General features: G+C 42.4%; 1 long non-coding RNA gene across 1 annotated transcript in view; it reads left to right on the forward strand.

Moving 5' to 3' along the window:
* LOC311248597 overlaps positions 1 to 10,000 on the forward strand; it is a 44,406-nt gene that overhangs the window by 14,131 nt on the left and 20,275 nt on the right. The gene's annotated exons all lie outside the window — the stretch shown is intronic.

The following is a 10,000-nucleotide window of genomic DNA, read 5'->3' on the forward strand; positions in this document are numbered from 1 at the left end:
TCATGTTCAGCCCTATGTTACTCATTAGCACTAAAAGTGATTTTTCTTTATTGTGTACGAAACTTCAGAATGTTATCTTTCAAAAGAGACCAGGCTTATGCATGTGCTATAAGCATAAAGTATAAAGATAAGCTTTGCAAAAAAAGTATGCAGTCCTCAAGTTCAAGTAAAAAAAAATTGCCACTTTTCTGGGCGCATGTTTCCAAGCATATGTTAAAACAATAAAGGCATCTTTGAGTAAACTTTGAGTAGAGATTCAAGATTCAAGAGGTTTATTCATCACATACAGTACAGTACACAAGACATAGTGAAATGAAGGTGGCCATGCCCACTTCGATTGTGCAAAGTATCATTAAGAATCTCGAGGCTGGGGCAGCATGTCCTCTTTTTTGGAAATCAAAATATGGTCACCCTAGTAAGATAGCAGTATTACCTCTAACTAAAGTCATCTACAAATAAGCTAGTGACCACTGCTGTCCCAGTCGTCTGCTGTCAACACCACCATTCCTCAGGTTCAGGCTCCTCATTCACGTCCATTCATTTTGTAGTCTAAATATCATATTCTACTTGGGAGCATGTCTATGTTCCCCAGGTCCTATGTTCCCCGGGTCCTATGTTCCCCGATTGATTGATTGATTGATTGAACATTTTAGATCACCAGCCCTGATTCCAAACTCTAACCTTAACCAACTTCGAAAGAGGGCCTAAGCTTAACCAGTTCGAAACAAGGCGGACATTAATAATTAATAAAATAATAAAAATGTATACAATTTTCAATCAATTAATCAATCAACCGGGGAACATGGGACCCGGGGAACATAGGACCCGGGGGAACATAGGGATGATCCCACCTACTTCTACTAAAGTTCTACTTAAATCCCTTTAAGTATACCTCTTCTATTACTGAAGGAACACTCCCCTTTGTTTAAAAAGCCCTTCTGATGATGTGTGTCTGTAGGCCAGGTGCAGGGCTGGGCGATACGGAACAATAATCAACATTACCATATTCAGAAGCCCTTCTTTGCGCTAGCGATACTAATATCATAATAAGTGTTTGTCATATCGGTCCTGCATGATAGGAAGTGTGATACGATCAACTGAGACTGTGATTTTCACCTGACATTCTCGAACACAGCTGCAATGATTTGGTGAGAAGTCTGACTTAGAGTGCTATTGTAATAGTTCGCCCTCATCATGTCCCATCTCAGTTCCTGTTGGCAGAGAGGGTGCCACGTCATGCTGTCCAACACATGCACAGGTGTCTGCTAGAGTCGCTAGACGATGTAGGCTGCGAGCGGACCCAGAGGGAGGGGGGGGGGGGGGTCTGTGCTGCACGATGATGCCCCTAACTCATTAGATTAGATTAGATTAGATTAGATTAGATTAGATTAGATTAAAATGTATTGTCATCATACAGCACAAGTACAGTACAACGAAAAGACGTTTGGCATCCAACCAGAGTGCAAGTGTAACAGTAAAGTGCAATAGTACTATACTATGAACAGGTGATTAAACTGGATATAAAATATATAAATTAGTACTACTGAGTAATAGTGCTAAACGGATGTATGTACAGAGTTGTTGTATTAATAATGTACAGTGATACAGGTATAAAGACACTATGGTAGTAAGTCATACTGGCCAGCAGCGAAACTGGTAAGAGTAGTTAAGGGATATGTACAGATATAGCTATAGTATCTACAGATATGTAAAAAGGATTATATATGCAGATATATACAGACAGATGTGGATAGAGCCGCATGTGGCTCTTTGCCCGTCAATGTGTGGCTCTTCTATCCATAAAAAAATAATATATATATTATAATAATTATTATTATTATATATATTTTTATGTATGTCACTCATTCCATAAGGACGTAGAATAAACATTTACAGATTTTTTTTCCATTTGCATGTTCTTGGTATCTGAATCTAGGGACATCTATGGATCTCAGGGAATGTATTCCCAGTGTCAGAAATAGTGTGTCTGTTACTAGGCTTGAGTAAATTGTAATGAACCAAAGGGGAATAAAGGGAAGATGATTAAACAGGTTTTGTAGATACAGTACTGAATTCTGCCATCTTTTTTATAATGTAAATTTCTCCACCATTTTTCATCATATTGCAACACCGTTTTTTGCTAGACGTTCACAGATAGGTAGAGAGCCCTGAGTCTCTTCCTTCAAAAGACTACACTCACTTTTGGCTGTGCCACTTCCTCCTGTCAATATGCGCCGGTTTCCGACTCAATGCCCTGAGATTTCTATAATCTTATATTTCACTAATAACAGTTAAAATCATTGGTAAACAAACGTAATGCTGAAAATATACACTTTTACTGTATATTTCGGGCATAAGAGGTTAACCCTGTGAGGCCCAAATAAAAAAGACATTAGCAACTTCAGAGGGTGGGACATATAAACACATTTAGTATAAAAATTGTGAGGCTGAACAACAGGACCAATTGATTATACATGTGCTTAACATTTTTCAAATAAACATTTACAGACTTATTTTTTTTAAATGGCTAAACATGATTTTGTAATTTTGCAACCGTGGGTCTCACAGGGTACTTTTAACCCTGTGAGGCCCAAATCAAAAAGACATTAGCAACTTCAGAGGCCAGAGGGTGAGACCAAAACATGAAGGGTGCCATGACTGAAAAAAAAGGTTGAGAAATGCTGGTATATGGTGTGGCTCTTTGTGGTACCACAGTAATTTTTGTGGCTCTTAGTCTCTGACTGGTTGGCCACCCCTGGGTTAGGGGATGAACTAAAATATTGTGAAAACGGCGGCTAGGTGGTGTAGTGGGCAAGGCACTCGCCATCAGTGTGGAGACGCTAGGATTCGCGTGTTCGAATCCAGCTCTCCACATTGTTTTCAGTTTAGCTGGTCGTCCGCAGTAATACACATTGGCCGTATTACGGGGAGGGAAAACTGAAGGGTGGGGATCGAACGTTGTGAACAAGCGACTCCTACAAGTCGGTTGGTGCGCCTGCGCAGTAGAATCAGGAAGTGTCGGGGGCAGCGTGAGCCTCCCACGCGTTACTCCTCGACACTGAGAGATCGAGCTGCGCAGGTGAAAAGATGCGACTGCTGTTACCTCAAGTACCGGAGGGGACTTGAGCTATGTATGACTTAGTCCACATTGCAGCCGGCTTGTGGGAGGCGAGAAACAGCGTTCGTGACAGGGGAGGGTTGAATTGGATGATACGAAATTGGGATGGGAGAAAATATAGAAAAATGGGAGGAAAAAGTGGATCAAAAAAAAAAAAAAAAATTGTGAAAACATAAATCAATTCAAATCTAGACTAAAAAAATCTATTTTCGATAGGTACAGAAGGGAAGAAGAGCTTTAATTGCATATTAATAAAAAAAAATACATATGATACTGTATTGTACGCTATATCATATTACATTATATACTCATATTATAATTAATTTGTATATTATATTGAACTATATTTACAGTATGTACTATTATATTATGGTACTATATTATATTGTATATATCATGTACTATATATCTCATATCACATATGTGTTGTATACACTATTATGTACTATATACTATTATATATATATATATATACTATTATATACTGCAGGTATACTATACTGTAATGTGTACTGTAATGTGTACTATATGTATGTACTGTAATGTGTACTATATTTATGTACTATTTATGTATGTAAATACAAAAATATAAAAATAAAACGAAACGTAAGTCTTCAGGGGTAGGGCCCGACTAGTGCTTCTCCCTAGCCCTTTTCGGACAATTGGACAATGCTGCAATAGCAGCTGGTAAAACGTTGGCGATTTTATGGAATGAATGTTGTTATGTGTCCAAAAAAGCCAGAAATAAAAAATAACTGAACTGAACAGAACTGAACTGAATTGTACACGCTGTCATGCAGACAGCATGGGTTATATACAGGAATGAGCTGCAACAGTCCGTAAAGCTTCAGATTATCCCTCGTGTTGCAGAGTTTAAAACCTTGTCTCTAACCTTTGTCAAACGTTGTTTTAATTGATTTGTTTATCCTCGCTCTTTACCTCGTCTCGTTGACTTATCGCCGTGATCTTATATGCTCTCATGCTTATTTCTGTATGAAATGCACACGCCACGTAAAAGAGGGGAACCTCAGTTGCCTTTCGAGTTTAGATAAAAGGTTTGACATGAAATGGAAAGTTTAGGTCATGTCGTCCACCGTACAGTCCTTGCTCCACAATGGTGGAATGAACTGCCCACCACAGTTAGGACAGCCGAAACCCGTCCAATCTTTCGCCGTCGACTAAAGACGCACTTCTTCAACCATTATCTGAAATAAAATAATAAATAAAAATACAAATCTAACCCTAACTAACCTTACTGTCATGCACTACTAACCTACACTGTAGCACTCAACACTTTGATGAACATTGTTACTCAGCTGATAGAGTTGGGCCCTTCCTGATGACTTGTCGTACAGAACTTGTAAGTCGCTTTGGATAAAAGTGTCAGCTAAATGACTAAATGTAAATGTCTTGCAGGGAGACTCGCTCTGGGCATGACAGCCCCACTGCAGACAAGTAACAAAGTAGTCCAGATGTGTCTTCCTCCTAATGAGTAGTTTAGTTTAGTTTGCCAGATGACAGACGTGCCTTGGAAGACTCCGGACAGACAGACAGACAGACAGACAGACAGACAGCCAGAGAGACAGACAGCCAGAGAGACAGACAGAGAGACAGACAGACAGACAGACAGACAGACAGACAGCCAGAGAGACAGACAGCCAGAGAGACAGACAGAGAGACAGACATACAGACAGACAGACAGACAGACAGACAGACAGACAGACAGACAGACAGACAGACAGACAGACAGACAGACAGATAGACAGACAGACAGCCAGAGAGACAGACAGCCAGAGAGACAGACAGCCAGAGAGACAGACAGCCAGAGAGACAGACAGGCAGACAGACAGCCAGAGAGACAGACAGCCAGAGAGAGAGACAGACAGACAGACAGACAGACAGACAGACAGACAGACAGACAGACAGACAGACAGAGAGACAGACAGCCAGAGAGACAGACATACAGACAGACAGACAGACAGACAGACAGACAGACAGACAGACAGACAGACAGCCAGAGAGACAGACAGCCAGATAGACAGACAGACAGACAGACAGACAGACAGCCAGATAGACAGACAGCCAGAGAGACAGACAGGCAGACAGACAGCCAGAGAGACAGACAGCCAGAGAGACAGACAGCCAGAGAGACAGACAGACAGACAGACAGACAGACAGACAGACAGACAGACAGACAGCCAGAGAGACAGACAGCCAGAGAGACAGACAGGTAGCCCCTACTTGAACCTTGAACTGGACAGCAGCTAGCATTTCCAAACAACTGCACTGTAATCACTGACCCTGTCAGCACGTGTGTGTGTGTGTGTGTGTGTGTGTGTGTGTGTGTGTGTGTGTGTGTGTGTGTGTGTGTGCATGTGTGTGTGTGTACGTTTCTGAAGTTCGAGAGAGTGAGTGATCACACATGTGCACTGTTGTGCAGCATTCGTGTCTATGTGTGTTTGTGTGTGTGTGTGTGTGTCCGTTTATATGCGCATGCCTGTATTTCTATGTGAATGTGTTGCTTTGTGTTGTGTCTGATTGTGCGTGTATGTTGGAGAGTGTGTGCGTGCACGCATCTGTTTGTTTCTTTGTTTGTTTGAATGTGTGTGTGTCTGCATTCACGATGTGTGTGTGTGTGGGTGTGTGTGTGTGTGTGTCTGTGTGTGTGTGTGTGTGTGTGTGTGTGCGTGCGTGCGTGTGTGCGTGTGTGTCTGTGTGTGTGTGCGTGCGTGCCTGTGTGTGTGTGCGTGTGTGTGTGTGTGCGTGTGTGTGCGTGCGTGCGTGCGTGCCTGCGTGCGTGTGTATGTGTGTGTGTGTGTGTGTGTGTGTGTGTGTGTGTGTGTGTGTGTGTGTGTGTGTGTGTGTGTGTGTATGTGCGTGTGTGCGTGCATGCATGCGTGCGTGTGTGTGTGCGTGTGTGTGTACCAGCCGTGATGGGAGCGGCCGGGATGTGTTCTGTGGGAGACAGTTATCTCAGAGTGGTTGTGTCTGGAATTCTTACTTATTTAGTCTGGCTTTTCCTCTTGGATTCAGCTGTGTTGGCGCTGGCCTACTCTTGAGTTGTTTTTGCGATTCAGGTTCTGGTACTGCTGTCCTGATTGGACCTCCACCCGGGCCAATCAGTGTCAATCACAATCAGGTGTACAATCAGAATCTTGAAACCTTCATCACACACAATCCTTTCTCTGATGATATAATAATATACTGTCGACCAGGTATTTTCCAGCTGTCTCTCTTGACGAGGAGACTTCTGTCGCTGGGTCTTCTTGACCTCCGGCAGCTTAAATGCTAAATGGCTGCATTTATATAACAGCTTTTATCCAAAACGCTTTACAATTTTGTTCCTCACGTCGACCCGATCACTCACACAGTCACACACCTGCTCATCGGAAGCAGTTAGGCGTTAAATGTCGGCCCGGGATGAGCGGGAATCGAACCGGGAACCTCCAGGTTTACCAGACGACTGCTCTACCTCCCAGAGCCACTGTCACAGCCCCTGAGCTTAGTAGTCGCGGGGCAGCTAGCTAGATGCGTTAGCTGACGCAGAGCCGCGTCGCTCGGCAACCGTCTCTGTGAAACCGGTCACGTAGGGGTGGACGGTATAAACGGTATACGGTATAAACGGTATGAATTTGCTCTACGGTATGGATTTTTACTATACCGTGTAACCGGTAGGGCAGCTCTAAAATAGCAATGACGTCATGTAACCACAGCGCGACTATTTCACTCGCATTTGCCCCTAAAAATAGATAGAATTAGTCATAGATAATAGATATGTGCGAACTGGAAAAAGTTATTTAGGAGGCTTCGCGCAGTGGGCGTGCCGCCCCTACCGCACGCATGTAAACACGGGTCTAGTAGTCTAGTGGGAGGACGGCGGCGTCTCCCTGAGCTAACGTTAGCTTAGCTACCTTTACAAAATGACCCAGTCAACTATTCACTTTTAGTTTAATACATGATGAGGCATTGTCTAACCGAACGGTATCTAGTCGGCCAGCTACCGATAGCTCCTGACATCAACAAACGCTCCACAAAGTCTAGTAGAGAGACGTGTATGCTACCTGTTAGCTCACGTTAGCGCAAGTTAGTTCACTGTTCAAAACGAAATGTCCCATTGAACTAAATAATTCACTGAGGCGTTGTATTAACGTTATATATCCGGCTAGCAGTAGCTACAGATAGCTCCTGATATCAATGTCTGATATCAAACACTGATTCGATGCGTATTCGAGCTGAGGGCTTGCTGAGCACAGTTAAGTAACGTTATGCCAATAGGGTCCAGGTGCAGCGCCGGAGAATCCTGGCCGTAGCTCTGCTCGAGGCTACTCGAGTATAGGTCCAGGTGCAGCTCCGGAGAATCCTGGCCGTAGCTCTGCTCGAGGCTACTCGAGTATAGGTCCAGGTGCAGCTCCGGAGAATCCTGGCCGTAGCTCTGCTCGAGGCTACTCGAGTATAGGTCCAGGTGCAGCTCCGGAGAATCCTGGCCGTAGCTCTGCTCGAGGCTACTCGAGTATAGGTCCAGGTGCAGCTCCGGAGAATCCTGGCCGTAGCTCTGCTCGAGGCTACTCGAGTATAGGTCCAGGTGCAGCTCCGGAGAATCCTAGCCGTAGCTGGAGGCTACTAGAGTACACACAGACAGTGGAGCTTGTTGCGTGGTGGCGATGTCTCGCAGATAATACAAGTACAAGTCTAATTATATAATATATATATTTTATAAAAAAAAAAAAAAATTATATAAAATAAAATACATTTTTTTTTTATCAAAAACGATGATACCGTGATATATACCGTTACCGTCTATGCTTCAAATTATACCGTGATATAAATTTTAGACCATACCGTCCACCCCTGCGGTCAGGTGACTTTCAGAGCGAATGAGGACGCGGGACAAGAGTGTCAGGTTGATCGCAGACTAACTGCTGGCAGATACAACATGTTTAACCCTGTCACTACCACACCACCAAAGGGTTAACCCTTTCACTGAGACGATACAGAAGGTTAACCCTTTCACTACCACACCACCAAAGGGTTAACCCTTTCACTGAGACGATACAGAAGGTTAACCCTTTCACTACCACACAACCAAAGTGTTAACCCTTTCACTGCGACAACACAGAAGGTTAACCCTTTCACTACCACACTACCAAAGTGTTAACCCTTTCACTGCAACAATACAGAAGGTTAACCCTTTCACTACCACACTACCAAATGGTTAACCCTTTCACTGCGACAATACAGCAGGTTAACCCTTTCACTACCACACTACCAAAGGGTTAACCCTTTCACTGCGACAATACAGCAGGTTAACCCTGTCACTACCACACTACCAAATGGTTAACCATTTCACTGTGACAATACAGAAGGTTAACCCTTTCACTGCCACACTACCAAAGGGTTAACCCTTTCACTGCAACAATACAGAAGGTTAACCCTTTCACTACCAAATGGCAAAGGGTTAACCCTTTCACTGCGACAATACAGAAGGTTAACCCTTTCACTGCCACACTACCAAATGGTTAACCCTTTCACTGTGACAATACAGAAGGTTAACCCTTTCACTACCACACTACCAAAGGGTTAACCCTTTCACTGTGACAATACAGAAGGTTAACCCGTTCACTACCACACTACAGACGGTTAAAGGTTGGGTGCTACACAGTGGTGGTGAAGGAGGCAATTTCCACCCTACATTGTGGGGAGCGCCTGGCACCAGAGGAGGGAAGGTTCCGGCGGGACCGGACCCCCGGGTGAGGGAGGGGGGTCTTTACCGTGACACCTGTGTTTATGTTTATGGTTTATTAGGATCCCCGTTAGCTGTCAAATCAATGAGTCTTCCTGGGGTCCTCATGAGAAAATAATACAAGGGAATACAAACACAGAATGTAATTGGCAATACAATTAAAATAAGAAGAAAAATAAGGAGAAAACAAAGAAAATCATAAAGATTTATATTCAACATTGAAGATACAATGAATTGGTTGTATTCGTGGACGTTCCCATTGAAAACTCATATCTGAACGGGTAATTGAAAATGTATTGAAAAGAAAAACACAATTTCATTTAATTCCAAACCTTTATTTAAACTCAACAGAGTTAAGCAAAACATTCAGAGTTAAGCTAAAGTAAAAAAGGCATATGAATGAATGAATAGTTTATTTTCGATATTTGTTTACAACAAATAAAAAACAAACTTATGTGGACTTACAAAAAGAAAAAGAAATCACAAATGTACATGTAAAGTAAGCTCACACACAAAATCCAAACTCAATGACCGAAAAAGGAATAGGCTGAAGCACATGCTTATTTTTTTCTATCCTTTACAAATGTTTTATGTATTTATGTTTTATTTTACACATAAAATCACACAGCATATACAATCATAACAATTAGACATCAAATTAAATGTAATAAAATAAAAAGATAGAATAGTGTTGGAAGGTGTTCCTCGAGGCAGGGGGGCCCACTAACACCAAACCTGTTTTGTGATGAAGGAAACACCGCTCTCCTGCTTGGAATGAATGAATGAATATATGAATGAATGAATGAATGAATGAATGAATGAATGAATGAATGAATGAATGAATGAATGAATGAATGAATGAATGAATGAACGAATGAACGAATGAATGAATGAAAACTGTATTTAACAGATTGCAGAATGGGTACAATACAGTATGGCTCAATACACACAATTGTTAAGGGGATGCAGACCAGAGAAAGACGTTCGTCTTGTTTACATCAGGGTCCCCCATTTTCAATTCATAGTGACATTTATGACATACACACAACATAGGTGACATCATGACATTTATGGCATAGGGACATACATGACCTACAGTACAGGTATATAGTACTGTTACATGTGTGACATATACGATATGC

Source organism: Notolepis coatsorum (genome assembly GCF_963971535.1).
Source record: "Notolepis coatsorum genome assembly, contig: SCAFFOLD_696, whole genome shotgun sequence".
Taxonomy (NCBI): domain Eukaryota; kingdom Metazoa; phylum Chordata; class Actinopteri; order Aulopiformes; family Paralepididae; genus Notolepis; species Notolepis coatsorum.